Here is an 18,640-nt window from a genome sequence, read left to right on the forward strand (position 1 = left end):
CGATCTTAGATAAGTCTTGATTTATGGAGATTGCTGTACTGAGCTGCGAGTTAGAGATAAACAAACTTTGTGAACGGGTGTTTAAGTGTGAATTAGGAACTGTGAAGCGTTGAGTCATATGCATATGAGTGGCTGGGATTGTGGGTGACCTACAAGAGATCATTAATATGAAATAGTAATAAGGTTGGAGACAGGATCAAGCCGACATTAATCGAGAGGAAACTGGAATATACATCAAGTACTTTGACTTTTATTTTTATGTTACTGAGAAAAGAGGAAACCAACAGAGCAAACGATGATAAGCCGTAGCAAGGGAGTTTGGATACCAGGGAACGGTGCCACACTTTGTCAAAAGTTTCAGAAATATCAAGGTCTGTTGCTTGATTTTCTCCATGTTCGTCAGTTGAGTGATGGACGGTATGAGTCAAGAGTTGTAGTCTATCAACAGCTAATCTTTCGTGGCGAAAACCATACTGTCTGTCACTAATTAAGTTTTGGGAGTCAAGATGTTTAACAATGTTCTTATTAACCCACCCCGTCCCGGCCACTTTTTGACCACTGGTACCCCCCAATCCCGGGCAATTTTCGACCTTTTTTTTTTTTGCTAAAACTTTCGCTTTTGGTGAGAAACATCGAAAATTCATAGAGAAATCGCTCACCTGTGGTTTAAAATACTCATTACAGGTAGGAGAGCCTCCTTACCTTACTGGGTTTTCTATCAGGCTGGCACCAAAGAAAACGAGTTCTATGGGAGGATAACTATTTCACACCACTCATAAACGGTATTTATTTATTTACTGTTACGAATTTATATGTAGTACAAGAGTATATTGGTTTTCAAGCAGTAATATAGGCATTATAAGCATTGGTTCACTCACTAATACCTGACCTTTTTTTGCCACATTACCTGATCATCATTTCTAACTGTTTCTTCCTCTAATGCTATGTAAAGTTTGTCCTCCACATTGTCATTGATTGGGGAATCACTCTGGCCCTGAATTTCGTACCGTGGCATGACATGGCTATACTGGCCAGGTCACTGGTAACAGGTGAATTGCTGAGAAAAGGGCATGCAGGGGGGGGGAGGAGGTCATGCTGGGTAAGGCATTGTCTCTGCCTGGCATCTTGTTGAGGAAGGTGTCCCGTGTATACGTACCAGAAATGACTCGCGAAAATTGAAAATTGTGGAAATTATGAACCTTGCAATTGCAGGACGTTGAAGTACGTCCTCGGGATTAGCTGTGACAAAACGTGAGGACGTGGAAGTACGTCCTCGGGACGGCGCGGGTTAATAAGAATTCCAAACATTTTATCAAAGGAAGAGGTGAAAACTGTTGATCTGTAATCAGCGGAATCTGAGGAATATCCTTTCTTAGGAACTGGGTGGATATTGGCTTCTTTCCAAGAATTAGAGAATGAGAAAGTAGGCATGCATAGTCAGAATAATTTAGCTACAACAGGAGCAAGTTCTGGGGAACAATTATTCAAAACGATTCCAGGAATTCATCTGGACCTGGAGCTTTGTTGGTTGGTAAAATGTCTCGGATGGATTATACGTATCTAGTCTTCATCTTTAGTGGAGCAATTTCGAGAGAGTCAAGTTCCAGTACAGGAGTGTCCTGACAGACTTCCTCTAAGGTAGTTTCTGGCAAAAGTACTGGCAAAGATGTTAGCTTTTCCTCTGGTCATCTACAGTGTTTCCATCTGAAGATATTTTTAGGGAAATGGGTGATGATTTGTTAATGTTATTATTGACACTACTGAGAGCTGACCAGAATATTCTATTGTCATCAGGATTTAATAGTCTCGACGCTTGGTTGTGAAGAAAGGTTGATTTGGTGAGATTTATTACTGCATTTACATGGTTTCTAGCAATTTGAAACTGATTTTTTTTTTTTTTTTTTTTAAGAGTTATATGGTAAGGGTTCTGAGTCGTTGTTGTGGCGAAATATCTGTCAAACAATTTTGGGGAGTCTGATCTTTTAGTAAATTATTGATGATTTAGTAAATTATTATGAACAGCTCCAAACCAGCTTGAACTGTCATTAATGTGGGACTGGGTAGAATTGGTAACAGTGGAGAAGAGAAACTCTCATGGAATATCACCAAGATAATTTCTAAGTCTATTCCAGTCTGCCCTGTCAAAGTGCCACCTGGCCACCATGACTGGTTCAGAACGGGGAGGTTTGGGGCAACTGACTAATGAAGCTCTGATGAGATAATGGTCGGAGGATCCAAGTGGTGACAGTACCTCTATCCAGTATTGATCTGGGTTATTTGTCAGGAATAGGTCCAAGAGATAGGTGCTATGCTCAGGATTATTTGTTATTCTTGTTGGTTGTTTAACCAACTGTAAGATAAACCATTATGCAAACTGCTCGCATTCTAGACCAGTATCGTCAGTCATGGCAGAATGTAAAAGCCATTTTACACTATGGATGTTATAATTACCCAAAACGCTAAATTCATTGCTATGGGTTGGTCATCTGAGTGGAAATGGAGCTAAATAAGCTGGTTTCTGAGGAAGTATTGGGGAGCAATAACTGCTATGTACATATATATTTGGTTATATTTAGGTGAGTTAGTTTTTAGAGTGTGTAAAAATCGGAATCTAATGGTGAATGTAAAGAAAAGTTATGATCTTTGAGAGAAATAAAGTCACTGAATGTACAGTGAGGCTGGATGAGGTGGAAATGGAAAATGTTAGTGCGTTTAAGTACTTCGGTAGTGTAATGAGTGAGGATGGAAGTTTAGAGGGTGAAGTGCTTGAAAGGGTACAACAGGGAAGAAAGGTTGCTGGTTCTTTGGAAGCAGTGATGAGGAACTGGGAAGTGAGCATGAAAGTAAAAAGTCACTGCATGACAGTGTTGTGATACTAGCTCTAACGTATAAAAGTGAAGCTTTGACCTTGTTGAAAGGACACAAGCCAAGAGTGAGAGCAGTGGAAATGAGTTATTTTAAGAGTTGCATGTGGAGTTACATGGAGAGACAGACTGACAAATGAGGACGTGAAGGAGCGCTGTGGTGTGGATGCGGATGTGATAGAAAGCGTTAGGAGAGATGCATTGAGGTGGTTTGTCCATGTGGAGAGGATGGAGAGTGAGAATTTAACGAAGCGAATGTATGCAAGTGAGGTGGAGGAGGGGGTGGGAAGGGAAAGGGAGACCGAGGATAAGATGGAGGGGTAAGTGGAGAGGTATATGAGAGAGGGGAGTGTAAGCTGGAGGCAAGGCAGTGAAGTGGCATTGGACAGGGCGACATGGAGGCGATTTGTTTGTGGCCACCCCTTATGGGATTGAGGCGTCGGACAATAGATAAACAGATAGATAGTTTGTATAATGAGTAATCAAAGTTAGTTGGCATGAAGTTCAAGACTGTGTCAACTGCATATGTAGATTTGATATAACAATAGTGCCACCCTTGTTACACCATTGTTACGAAAGTTTGAGATGGTACCTAGGGAAAACTAACTGGGGATAAGTAATTAGAAGGCGTGAGTTGGGTTCTTGTCAGGAACAGGGCAAGAGGGAAAACAGAGTGGACGAAGTCCTGAACCGAATTCAAATTGGTATTAAGACCACGGACGTTAGCAGAATACGAGACCGAACCCCTGCTTCTCCTCTGACGAGCACGAGCTGTGGTTGCAGCAACTGCTGTCGGCACAGTCGCTGGATAACAACCAGGAAAGCCTTGTGCCGCAGGCCCTTCCCTGTCTGAGGTGGCAATCCGAGGTACCACCGAATTTGCTCTTTACACTACAGCAGCGATTGCTAAGTGGAGATGGATATAAAGGTGGAGATGGATATAAAGGCATGATGTTTGATGAACATGTAGTTTGGTGTAAGCAATAGGAGGTACAGGTTTATGAGAGTATACTGGCCTATATTCTGTATTAATGAAAATACTGAAAGTGTTCAGCAAGGGGAAATGGCCAGGAATAGGTCCTGATGGCTGGTGAAATGGGAGCTGAAGCTTTCCCTTTCACCAGCTTGTCATTCACCTCTTGGGAGTACTGCCCTGTTCATTTAATGCTACAGTCTAATCATTGGAAATAATTCTGTGCCACGGTCTGTGCTAACGCACAGCACAACACCCCTGTTGTAGTCTGACAGTCACATAACAAGACATATGAAACAATCTTTAAACAATAATTAGCACACCCTCTTCAACAACATTCCACTTACAGACACTCCAACTCTAGCAATATAGAAACACCAATATCCTCTTTCCATGCGGGGCTATGCACCACCTCAATCATAACACTAAACTTCAAATCCCTCCCTCATGACATTCACTCATCAGAGATGTCCATAAATAGGATTGATCAAGTTCACCTAGCTAAAATCAGGACATTACTCAGTCCTTTTGAGTTACTAGCTTAGACTTGGGTTTGGTACAGCCACAGACTACACGTGTCCTGCTTGTTGAATAGACCCACTCGCCATGATGGTACAGTACATGCCACACTAGATGCAGACATAGCATTAGCAGTGTGAGGAACCAATGACTACTCTGAAGGGGCAGTTGCTTACCTAAGGCTGAGCAGCATCACCACTAATAACTAACCTGTAAATACAGAATTAACATAAGTCTGCATCTGCATTTATTTTTCATTATTTGTAGAAAACGCGCGAGTTTTATATTTCAACTATCAACTTCAGCAGTTAACTGTGTATACATTATATTTCTCTGAACACTTCGCATTACCTGGCTATTGGTTTCAAGTACCAGACTATTGAGTGAGACAAACCAGCAGGGATAAAATCAAGAAAGCAATAGTGTAGAAAAAAAAAAAGTTCTGCATCAAGAAAACAACATAGTAATTCCTTGCAGTGTTAATGTACAAGCCAACGGGAAAAAAAAGACATGAAAATAACAAGAAGCAATTGAAGAAATTATCTGCCTAACCCGCTGCATGCCAGCTATTTTTAGCCCTATGGGTTGCCCCCGTGCCGGCTATTTTTCAACCTTATTTTTTATTGGCTAAAATAATAGATTTTGGTGTAAAAGCAATGATTTTCACCATGAAAATGCTCATCGAAGCTCGGAAATGGGTTTTATTGAGTCCTGCATACTCGTATACAGGTATACTCGCTCTCTCACTCTCACCACATAGTTGAGAGAAGGCCGTTTTCTATGGAAGGTATACTCAGGTATTAATGCTGGGAAGGTATAGCAATGTTCAGTACACTTTTCTGATTACTTATTACTTCAACATCTATCACAATTTGCGTGTCTTTCTCATTGTGCATTATCTTACACTTACTTCAAGATAGGTACAACCTGGCTTCATTATGTACAGTCCTGGCACTTACAGGAAGGTATTTACAACTTGACTTCACTATATAGTCCTTACACTTACAAGAAAATATTTACAACTTACACACGTGAAAATATTTACATATTGCCTTCACTATGTACAGCACTGGGTGAGGCACACAGGCAGAGTGAGGCAGAGCGAGTGTGAGGGGGGGAGTGACTGAGTGCATGGCCTTGACCGCCTGGGGCATGATAGAGGAACAGTTAACATACATGCCTGCCAATTTGTACCCGCGAATCTTGAAAATTGTGGTCACAGTGAATGTTTTAATTTTAGACCATTTTAAAACGGCACTGGCTCTGACCGCAGATTTTTGTTAGTCTGTTTTAAAATGGCACTGGCACGTGGCGGGCTAATCAGGACAACGTATTAATTTTACGAGGTCACTGGCACTTCCTTATGTTCTTTCCATAATCTGAGGATTTAATTAAGCTTTTGAAAAAAAATTTCATACCAGAGGAGATTCTAATAGCCTTCATTAATCTCTTTATAACTAGAGTTTTTTCGTAATTTAAATTTGTAATGAAACTGCTTGGTAATAACAAGAAAGTACTAAACTGTTACATCATCGTAGTTCAGGAGTTAACTTGCCTTTATCGTGAGGACAGTGGGGGGACTTTTATGTATGGTTGCAATGAGAGAGGACATGTACTGAACTCTCCCCTATCTTGTAGGGCTGCCCAACCGGCAAAAGGTTTTTGCACAGCATTAATAAAGTTGGGTTAGCTTGTCCTAACTTTCCTCCCAGCCCTATAGACATATAGTAGGTATCTATATCTGTTTACTGAGATTACTTTTGCTTTCTCGCCTCTGGAGTGTACCCCCCCTAATCACTCTGGGGTGTGAGTTTACACAAGCATGTCCTTCCGAGAGTGGTTTGAGAGGTAATCTCAGACTAGGTGTCTCTTCCCCAGTTACTTTGTTCCTTGTTCGTTTTTCTCCTTCTTCCCACTTCCCTTGCTAGGGGGAAGTGGTTGCTATGGCAGATGCCCCTACTGCATCCCCTCCCCCCTTCAGGGGGGAGGTGGTCCTGAAGATTCGACGATTCGATGGACAGACTGGCCCCAGACTGAACGGCGCCCAGACATGCATCGTGCTTGACATAAATATCCATAACGCCTCATTTGTACTAATTCATGGGGTTGGTTCTACTCCCCTGTCCAGCCTCACTCCCTGCATCATCAAGAAGGTAATTGATAGGTGTGCAGGTGAAGTAGAACAAGGGAAAAAAAACTTGCTAGTGGTGACCTTCTAGTAAAGACTGTAAATTCAAGCCAAGTCAAGGATTTGTTTACACAGAGCAAGTTCCATTGTTATGATGTTGTGACCAAGATCCCGCATTCCATGAAATCATGCAGGGGTGTTATACAGGGATCTCGTGGCTATGGAGGAGGACGACATTGTACAGGAACTGGCTCAGCAAGATGTCATAGACGCCCAATTCATAATTAGATTCTCAGAAGACAGGACGATGAAGACAGCCACTGTCATCCTGACATTCGGCAAAGTTTCTTTACCTTCCAGCATCAGAACTGGATATGAAATTCTCAACATAAGACCCTACATCCCAAACCCCCTTCGTTGTGCAAAATGTCAGATTTATGGACACCATGGAAACACTTGTCAGACTTCCAACATGGTGTGTGGCACGATTGCAGCTGCAGGTCACTCTGCTGACCACTGTACATCCGAGACTGAGTGTTGCTTTCACCGCAAGGATGCTCACTCCACTTCCTCGATTGTCCCAAGTGGAAGGAGGAGAAAGAGGTCTACACAGTAAAGGTGACTGAGGGCATATCCTATTATGATGCTAGGAAGAAGGTGAAGGAGTTGCATGCGACTCCCAAACCAAATGTCTCCTGTGCATTAACCCGTACCATCCCAGGCATTTTTGCAATTTTATACCCACCCAATCACGGACCAAAAACGGAGAAATTATTATTGCACAAAACAATCCAAAAGGGCATATAAATCAGGGAAAAGCAAAAAAAAGTACTAGAAGAAATAAGACCAGGATGGCTGTCCGTCATGTTTTTAGCCCAGTTTCCCAAGCCATGAGCAATGTTTTCCCACCCAACTTGGCGGGATGAGAGAGAACAGGGGAGGAGAAAGGGGGATTCCCCTTTCTCAGTGTCCTCCACTGGCTCATATTCCTCCCCAGAAGAGTCATCCATGTCTTCCTCTTCTGAAGAACCACTAAATGAAGGGACAGAAGGGTCCATGTGACAATTTCAACAGCATTCTCCAGCCCAATGAGGCAGAAAAATGGCGTGAATTTTGCGACATCCTGACGCTCTGACGGACAGTGACACACTGATGTTACCCACCCATGCAGAACCAAACTCAGTACTACAGCTGCTTGGACACGGTGTTGCCAATACATTAAGCTACTCCTTAACAAAAAATAAGCTAGATTAAAGCAGTTTGAGACGTGCTACAGCACTCGAATTTTGTTGTCGGCACCATTACGTCACTGGGATTAATCGAGATATTTTGTACTGTCGGCACCGTGCTGACGGCGGGATTGTACAGGTTAATGGTTGTGTCCCCTCCCGTGGTGTGCACCGTGGAGATACAGACTGACCTTACCTTCCCTCCTCATGCCACTCGCACCCTCTCACCCTCCTGTACACTTCAACTCTCTTACGGACATCCCTGTCACCACTTCATACTCTCAGGCTGCTGCTGCTCCTTCACAGTTGGTGCGGCCAAAACCGAAGTCCGACAAGTCTGATAAGATTAATTTGACCTCCCTCAGCTAGCTGGCACGTCCTTATGTTCTTCTTGCTCCTGGTCCAGTGAGGGAGAGAAGGGTTAGCTTTTCCTCGGGGGACTCTGGGAGCCTCATTATTGATGACAAAATGGAGGTTTCCTTTAGCAAGCACCAGGACAGGTCAATGGGAGTTGCTCGCCAGTTTTGTGTGTGGCATAAAAAAAAACTAAAAACACTGGCCACCCTCATAAATCGTAAATCACCGCATTCGCTGTGTTACAGTAGAACTGTAGGACTCTTGGGAATAAACAACATAATATAGCAATCTTGCTTTCTATACACAGACCAGACGTTATTTGTTTACAGGAGATGCACCTGGTGGATCATCCTGATCCTCCACAGTTCAAACACTACTATTCATACAGAAGATTTGATGATCATAGTTCCCACATACACACACAAATCACACACACAAACAGAAGTGATTCTAAATTCTGCTCTGGAAGCTGTCGCATGCAGAGTAAAATTTAATAACACGTATCTGTCTATTTGCTCTCTATACTGTCCTCCACATAGCCCAACTGATAGTGATGGTTTGAATTCACTATTTCAACATCTTCTTGGGAATAAGTTAGTGTTGGGCGAATTTAACTCCCATCACTATCAGTGGGGTAGCTTGAGGATAGATGGTCATGGGGAGCAAGTAGCCAACCTAATACTACAGTCCATCCTCTGTCTTTTGCATGATGGTAGAGCAACTTGTGTAGATGATCATACTGGTAACTTTTCTGCCATTGACATGTCTCTGGCCTTCCTAGGTATACATCAAGATTTCTCGTGGGACCCTTATGACGATTCCTTGGGAAGTGATTATTTACCCATCTGTCTTATACACGCGACATTGTTTCGGACCCTCCACCTCCAAAATTTAACTATAAGAAAGCAGATTGGGGATCCTTCTCAAGGACTGCCAATTTACTATAGATATATCTGGGGAAACTGTTAATGCTAAGCTCAAAAAATTTACCAATTCCATAATACATGCGGCTGCGGCTGCTATTCCCAAGACCTTTACAGTTCATGAGAAGTATAGAGCACATTGGTGGACGCCGGATTGCCAACAAGCACTAGGGAAATGCAATAGGAAATGCAGGGTTTTTCATGGTCAGCCTACTGAGGAGAATTTCATTGCATAGTAGCAGGCATGGGTTGAGGCAAGGAGAATAATAAGAAGGACGAAACGTGACTCCTGGTGTTCCTTTGTGCCCGTGGTATATCGATCAACTCCACTCAGTAGAGTCTGGTTCACTATTAAAATATTAAATAATGAATGCCCCAACATCCCTGTGACCACCCTGCAGGTGAACAACACCCATGGAAGTTGGTAACATCCTTGCCAGGAGTTTTTCCCATGTAAGTAGCTCAGCCAATTATGATCCATGTTTTCAACATCACAAATGCACGGCTGAGCTTCATATACTAGACTTTGCCACAGAATATGTAGATTCTCTGTACAACCAAGAGTTTATGATAGATGAACTGCTCCTTACCCATAAATCCTGTAAAGACACCAGCCCTAGCCCAGATACCATCATGTACGGTATATCCAGCATCTTAATCAGAACAACCTGATTAAGCTGTTAGCATTGTACAATGAGCTTTGGGCATACCGAACATGCTTAAACTCATGGCACTATGCGCATGTCATACCAATACCCAAAGAGGGTGGTCGTCTTATGAATGCCAGTTCATTTTGTCCTATTGTGTTGACTTCTTGTCTATGTATGGTCATGGAACGAATGGTAAACAATAGGCTTCTTTTTGTTTTAGGGTCAGAGAATTTGTTAAATGATCAACAATGTGGCTTCCGTAAATATAGATGTTCACTAGATCATTTAATGATTTTGGAGCATTGTATTTCAGAGGCATTTGCCAATAAAGAATTCATGATAGGGGTGTTCTTGGAATCCATAAAGCCTATGACATAACATGGCGACATGGTATTCTAATGAAGCTCTATACTTGTGGTTTAACCCGCCGTGTCCTGGCAGATTTTTCATCACTGACCCCTCCCCCCAATCCCGGTAGATTTTCTAAAAGATTTTATTTGGCTAAAACCTCTGCTTTTTATGAGAAACATCGAAAATTCAGAGAGAAAATGCTCAGTTGAGTTTAGAAATATGGTAGAAGTAAGAGTACCTTTACCTTGTTACTGTGTTCTCTCAGGCTAGGCTCGAGAGAAAACGTTTTCTATGGGAGGGGTAGCTATTCCAAACCATTCATAACTGGTTAGATATTTATTTATTTGGTACGAATTTATATGTAGTACAAGAGTATATTGGTTTTCAGACAATAATATAGGTGATATAAGCGTTGCTCACCCACCAAAAACATCAACATGTGGCACCTTCTTTTACGGCATTACCGCCTCATCACTTCTGCTTGTTTCTTCCTCTGGTTTATTTCTTCCTTTGTCCTCCACCCCAAAAATCACTTTCGCCTTGAATTTCATCATTGGTGAGACCGTGGTGTGGCAAGTCTTTACTGGCCAGGTCACTGCTAACCGGTGAGTTGCCGAGAAAATGGTGTGCAAGGGGGGGAGGGGGGGCAGGTTGGGCCAGGCATTATCCCTGCTTAGCGTTGGGTAGAGGAAAGTCTCCCACATATGACTACCAAAAATCACCCATGAAACTTGAAAAATGTGCAAATGATGGACCTCGCAATTGCACAACGTATGGATACGTCATTGGGTGTCACTGTGACAAAACGTGGTGACGTATCGATACGTTGTCAGGACGCCTCAGGTTAAGAGGAAATTTGCCTATTTTTATTTCAGATTTCTTAAGAAACAGGACTTTCTCTGTTAAATTACCCTTAACATAACATCGGATAAATTTTTCCAGGAAAACGGGGTGCCACAGGGAAGTGTTCTTAGTCCTGCTTTATTTAGTATTATGATTCACTCTCATCTTAAATATCGGGACCAACTGCCTAGCCCCAGGCTCCTACATTCCTCGTGGGGCAGTGTAGGATTGGATGATCGATGGATGGATGATCAATGATATTCTGTTATCAGCTACTATCAAATCACCCTGTAACATAATATCGGATAAATTTATTCAGGGAAACGGGGTGCCTCAGGGAACTGTTCTTAGTTCTGCATTATTTAGTATTATGATTCATTCTCATCTTAAAATGTCGGGACCAACTGCCTAGCCCCAGGATCCTACGCTCCTCATAGGGCAATATAGGATTGGATGATGGATGGATGGATGATCAATGATATTCTGTCATCAGCTCCCATCCCGAGGAATCTTAAGTACGCACTCTATGCTGACGATTGTGCAATATGGCACTCTTCCCGTAATGCACAATTTTCGGCTGGGCGGATTCAAGCAGCCCTTGATTCCGTCCACCAATGGGTCTTCCAATGGGGATTAACGTTTTCCATTTCTAAGTGTGCCGCTGTAGTTTTCACTAATCTTAACATAGCTAATTTGTGCTTGACTTTGAATAATCAGGTGGAACCTTTTAAAAATTCTGTAGTTTTTGGGAATACATTTTGATCACAGATTGAATTATAAACCACTTTAATAATTTGCTTGCTTCTTGTCATAGATCATTAAATGTCCTCAAGTACATGGCGGGTACTACATGGGGTGCTGACAGAAAATCTTTTTTAATGGTGTATAAGTCCCTTATAAGATCCAAGCTAGACTATGCCGCACAAGTGTATGGCTTGACATCCAATGCCACACTGAGGAGGTTGGATGTGCTGCAGAGTAAATGTTTGCAAATGTGTTTTGGAGCCATCAGGTGTACCTGTGTAGCTCATATGGAAGTGGAGGCGAATGTGCCTCCCCTCTGTATTCACCGAGTCCACTTGGCCCTGTCCTATGGTGTACGTACATACAGAAAGAGTAACATTGTCAATGTGGCCTGTACCTCCCTGCGTCGATATCACCGTATTATACGGGGGGGGGGGTCCATCAGCCACTTGCCGTTCTCCTCCACTTACTGACTCAGGAGCTTGGTGTGGGCCTCAGTGACTGTGACAAGTTGGTGTAAAAAATATAGCACCGTGGGAGACACCCAGCTTTACCATGGATGTTTCATAGCTCCCAGCACCAAAGACCAAGGCACTGGAGGCGGAGGTCCACCACTTGTTTTGTAACATCATTGTTTATCACTTGGGTTCCCACCAATTGTACACCGACGGCACCAAGCCGAGTGAATGTGTGGGTGCAAATTTATGGTCGACTGAATGTTTCCTCAGGTATCGGTTGCCGACTCATATATCTGTGTTTACCTCGGAACTTTTTGCTATTGACAAAGCCATAGATTATGCTCTCAGTTCTAGGCATGACTCATTTATCATATTTTCAGACTCCAAATCAGCCCTTCAGGAAATTGCTTCTTGCACTACAGATTCTAATGAGATCCAGGGCCGCATTGTTAATAAATTGCATTCATGCAACAAGTCCTTCACGTTGATCTGGTGCCTGGTCATTGTCGTATTTACGGCAATGAGCAGGCTGACTTACTTTCAAACTCAGCTGTAGAACTCGAGGAGACTTTGGACGTTCCTCGTGATCTACGGTCGAGTCTCTCTCTCGGAAATAAGTAAATATATCTTCTATGGTAAGGTCAGTGGACCAGACTAATTATTCCAACATGTTAATCACACCTGGGTGACTGGGATACTGCCAAACGTGCCAGTCCCCTGGAAAAAAAGTATTGCCACGGCTGCGGTTAACCTGCACTGTTTTAACTCGCATGAAACCATAAATGGGAAGACGATTCCCACAACACTGTGACATCTGTGATGTGGTATTATCTATCAGTCATATCATCCTGTACTGTCGGCGATTTACTGGTGAACGTGCTTCACTTTTAAATAACTGTGGCTCAGCAGACGTCCCCTGCACCCTTTCCACCATCCTGAGTGATGGGGATAGTGTTATGACTGACTGATAAATTGATGGCTTTCTTGAGAGAGACCGGATTGATCAGAGTGATGTGACTTTCTTACTGTATGGTTATGGTTTTTATCGAATGTAAATATGTACATATTGTACTATTAACCCTTTAACCGCGGACATTGTTTTGCCCCAACTGGCCTCTCCCGTGGGGGTTCCAGCCAAATGTAAACAAACCTTTAAACCTTAATAACTCTGCACAGAATAAAGCTAGAGCAAAAAATAAGGTACCATTAGAAAGTACTAACCTTCAGCTTTGCAGAGATGTAGGTTTCATGACTTTGTGGACTTTCACTGGACGGGCAGTGCCGTTAGAAGTGAGCGGTGTAAATCACTATTTTACGCCCTCACACCAGTACCAAATGCCAACCACTCTCTGATAATAGTACTATAAACATATATGAACACTGCACATACGATAAACACCCACTCTGTGTTCACTGAGGTAGGTAAAAGGCACTGTAATTGCCCGCACGTCACTGCTGCATCACACGCTCACTGACGTTTGGTTAGCGGCGATGTTTTCATTATTTCTAACTTCTATTACTACTTTACATATAATCTGGGCAATATACATCATATTTACACTGCACTTATTACTATATTGCGTCACTGTCGCATCACAGAATTACAGCAGTGCCGCAGATTTTCTTATTACCATATCATTTACATACTGGCCATATTTACATAATTTTCTAGGTAAAATATCTCTTATTACTATATTATACAATTATTGGTAAAGCACGTCACTGTCGCATCACAGAATCACAGCAGTGCCGCAGATTTTCCTATTACCATATCACTTATATACTGGCCATATTTACATAATTTTCTAGGTAAAATATTTCTTGTTACAATATTATACAATTACTGGTAAAGCACGTCACTGTTGCATCACAGAATCAAGCAGTGCTGCAGATTTTCTTATTACCATATCACTTATTATACTTGTCAATATTTACATTGCTTTCTAGGCAAAATATCCCTTATTACTACATTATCCCTTATACAATTATTGGTAAAGCACGTCACTGTCGCATCACTGTATATCACTGTCACTGTCAGTATTTACTCAGAGAGTGGTACTCGGCAAAGCACGGTGTCACACAGAGAGCGACTTGGCATTCCTGGCACTGGTGTGTGCTCATTTTTCTCGCCCGAGGCCTCCGTGTGGTGTTATGACACACTCTGCAGCAGCCCTGTGACAACCTGCCGCCTGTGGTGAGAGGCAATTTCACAAGCTGGTGCTGGCTCATGTAATTGCGGCACTCAAGACGGTCAGGTTGTGTGTCAGAGTGTCGCCTTGGGACCAATGCCATCACCTGACCAAATCTTGCAAGCAGCTGCTGCATGACAGTCTTGGAGAACTGTTTCAGGGATGGTTGCCTTATGCCCCCGACTTGTGTCTTGTAGAGGAGGAAGGCGTTGAGCATGCACATATCGAGCATGTGGAGGCAAGCCTTCCTGTACCATCGGGTGTTTCTCCTGAGACAGTCTATCTCGCCAATCATCATGTCCGACTTATCAACAAGTCTCATGTTGATATTATAGTCAATGACGGCATCGGGCTTCATGATTGGCTCTCCCATCCTGTAGCTGACCTTCCCAGTTCTCTGCAATTCCCCCTTGTGGGTGGTGCTGAGCATATTCACGACCTTCTTGTCGTGCCACCTGATTGCCAGAAGCTTGTCAGACTCCTTCAGGTGCACATCTCCCTTGGATGAGGATGATGCTTCAGGGAAACTTGGCCACTCTTTCCTGTGGCTCCATACAGTGCCAACAGTGCCGATGCCGTGTTCAGCCAGGTATTTGGCGAGTTTTGGTGCTGTGTAATAATTGTCCGTGTACAGCACATGATTCCCACCAAAATACCTCTTCATCAGCAATTTTACTACGGAGCCAGAGAAGCCAAGAGGGTCTTTCCTGTCCATGTCCATTGTGCTTGCAGAGTAGATAACGAAATCAAGGATATACCCCGTCTCACAGTCACAAAGCACAAAGAACTTTATCTCAAAGTGGTGGCGTTTGCTGGGGATGTACTGCATGAATTTGAGACGTTCTCTGAACAATACCAGGGATTCATCTATGACGACTTTTTGCATAGGACGGAAAAATCGTATAAATCGATCCCTAATCCTGTTGAGGAAATCCCTCACACTCTGGGATGGGTTTTCATTGTCAGCAAAGTGCAGGTATCCTAGCAGCTGTCGGAACCAATCTCGTGACATGTATTTGCCGAATGTTGAGATTGAAATGATGTCATCAACCAGCCAGTACTCCTCCAACTCATGTCTCTTGATATGGGGCATCAAGAACATGAGAGCAAAGAACACATACAGCTCTCTGATCCCTACAGGCAACCACGACACTTGCTTTGGTGAGCCAATAGGTCCCAGCCCTTCTGTTGCACATTGAGCTGCGTACCTATTGGTCTCATCACTGACAAATTGCACGATTTTGTCATCCATGAAGGCCAGGAAGTAGTCCACAAAGTCATCTCCTTCACTGCATGGGAAGGCAGGCTGTATTCCGGCGTTTGTCATGTCAAACGGCGGATTGTGTGGCTGAAAATCAGCACCATCAGACCACACAAATGCATCCACTTTCCTGGTGCATGGTTCAGTGGCAGTGGCAGGTCGCATTGCACTCTCTTCCCGGTGAGAAGGAGTTGAGGTGGAGGCAATGGGTGAGGCAGGAGGTGAGTGGGAGGGGGGTGAGTGGGGGAGTGGTGAGTGGGGTGGTGGTGAGGGGGAGGGAGCTGGGCGGGGGGCAAGGCTGGTGGGTTACTGACCTGGTGTATGGTGAAACCTGACCTCCCTTTCTTCCCCGCTTATCACCTCGCTTATCACCCCGCTTTGCCCTCCAGCTGCCATGCATCCCCATTGTTCTAGCCTGGCCTGCCCTGCTTACCCTGCCTGCCCGGCCTGCACGGCCTGCCTTCCCTCGCTGTGCAGGCTCTGGGAATTCATATTCCTCAGATGATGTTGACTGAGGAGAGGGCACGGCAGAAGATGAAGATGATGTGAGGGCAATAGGGCTAGGGGAACGGGAAAGTGGTGGGAAATGCTTGCTAGGGCCGGGTGTAGGAGACGTAATTTTCCGCTTCACTCCCTTCCCACGTGCTAGACCCATTTTCCCCATGGGCGCCTTCCCTTTTCCAGAGTAAGTTGTGGGCGGTGGGGGGGAGACAACATGTTCAATTTCATCACTGTCACTGCCCAATTGTTCAACCATAAATGGTTCCCCAGCAATAACTGCATAGTCATCACTACTTGCGATAAGTGTATCACTCTCACTGCCACAATCCAGAGTTGTACATACAGTTTTATCCAGCTCTGTCCTAATTTCTGGGGTGCTCAACCCCTTCTGCCTTGCCGTCGGGAGTTCCTTCTTCGGTGTAGAGGTCGAAGGCACACTAGCACTAGGAATTTCCAAAGAGGAAGCGAGCAATGATGACTCGGGATGGAGCGCCATTATCACGCACAGAGCTGGACAGATACTGACTGATGCGTGTCAGGGCAGGGGTGGGGGGGGCCCCTGGGGGGTGGGAGGAGGGAGGTGTGGGAGGGCTGGCGTAAAGAACTCGACAGCTACTCTTGCGTGAAACAGTTTGCGCACAGAAAAAACGCGCGGTGTTCAAAATATTCACGAGCATTCCAGAATGACACCCGCGGTTTGGTCCAGTTTTTTCAATGTCATTCTGGAATGACACCCGTGGTTAAAGGGTTAAGTAGGGTTGACAGTTGACATATTTGAAATAGTTCCTGCTTCCGACTGATCTATTTCTATTATTGATGTCCCCTACATTAAACCCCGTTCCCCGCCTGAGAATCAGCAACTGATGAGTGCAAGTGTGCAATATAGAAAGGTATTGAACATTTTCAGTCGATGGTGGTCTGTTGAGGTCTGTTGAGTGAGGTACTTCATTTTTTCTACATATGTAAAGACATTCCGTCATCTAGTATAAGTTATCTTAATTAGGGTCAACAGATGACATATATGGAATAGTTCCTGACTCTTCTGGTACACTTTCATATACTGATGTCCCCTATATTTGTTTGTGCCCCGACTGACAGTCAGAAGGTGATGAGTGCAGGTATGTAATGTAGAAAGCCATTACTGTATATATCTGCAGTCGATGGTGTTCTCTTGGTCAGGGTATTTTTACCATTAGTGTAGGTTTAGCTATTTGTATCTTTAGGCTTTGGCGTAGCTTAATGATTTCTCTATTAGGTTATTAGTTTTAGGGTTTCTAGATTAGGTGGTTTTTTTCTAATAAATAATGTCATTCAAAAAAAGGGGAAAAAAAAAAATTAAAATGATAAAAAAATAAGTATATATATATATATATATATATATATATATATATATATATATATATATATAACTTTGAAAGATGTAGCAAAATCTATAAAGGAGTTAAAGAATTTTAAGGCCCCAGGAGAGGATGGAATATTTCCTGAAATGCTGAAGGTGGATAATGATGAGTTGATGAATGAACTTTTGAAACTTTTTAATGTGGCTTGGGATAATGGTGGAATTCCAGAAGAGTGGAAAAATGGAGTGATTATAAAAATACTAAAGAAGGGAGATTTAAGTTTGTGTGGCAATTGGAGGGGGATAACTTTGACACCTGTATTTGCAAAAGTCTTTTCCAAAATCTTGTTGAACAGAATAGAGCCAGCCACTGATAAAATTTTAAGAGCAGAACAAGCGGGATTTAGAAAGGGTGGAGGTTGTAATAATCGGATTTGTATTGTAAAGCATCTAATGCAACAATCTAATGAGATGATAATGCCATTTAGTATGTGTTTTGTGGATTTTGAAAAGGCGTTTGATAGTGTTTCACGTGGAGCTATGTTGAAAATTATGATACTCTATGGTATACCAGAAAAGTTTGTAAATATTATTAGAAGCCTGCATGAAGGTACTTTTTGTAAGGTAATGGTGGGTGGTTCTTCGAGTGATCCATAAGTTAGGTCAGGAGTGATTCAAGGAGGAGTTCTTTCGCCATTGATGTTTGTTTTGGTTATGGATCATGTTATGAGAAAGGTTGTAAGGAGAGCAGGTGCAGGAATTAACTGAAAAGAAAATAAGAAGCTGGTGGATTTGGACTATGCTGATGATATTGTACTGGTTTGCGGAAGTATTTATGAGATGCAGAGGTTGCTTGATTGTCTGGTGGAGGAAGGAGAAAAAGTGGGATTGGTAGTAAATTGTGGAAAGACTGAAATTATTAATATGAATGTGGAGAACCAAATCGACTGTGTAATTGGGAATAATGTGGTGAAGACTGTAGAAAACTTTAAATATCTGGGAACAATTGTATTATCTAATGGATCATTAAACAATGAAATTGAGGAGAGGATTAGACAGGCTTGGCGAGCTGTTGGAATGTTGAAATCTGTTTGGAATAATAATATGCTTTCGGTACATACTAAAGTGAAAATTTACAAGTCCATGGTTAGACCAATTTTAAATTTATTGGCATGAGTTATGGTACAGTACAATTGCAACAGATCAGAAAGTATTAGGATTTGAGAATAAAATACTGAGAAGGATTCTAGTGGTAAAGTGGCAAGACAGAGTTACAAATGAAAGAGTAAAGGATATTACGAGAGTGGAACC

Source organism: Coenobita brevimanus, chromosome 79 (genome assembly GCF_032717465.1).
Source record: "Coenobita brevimanus isolate Jiangsu-jjx chromosome 79, ASM3271746v2, whole genome shotgun sequence".
Classification (NCBI taxonomy): Eukaryota; Metazoa; Arthropoda; class Malacostraca; order Decapoda; family Coenobitidae; genus Coenobita; species Coenobita brevimanus.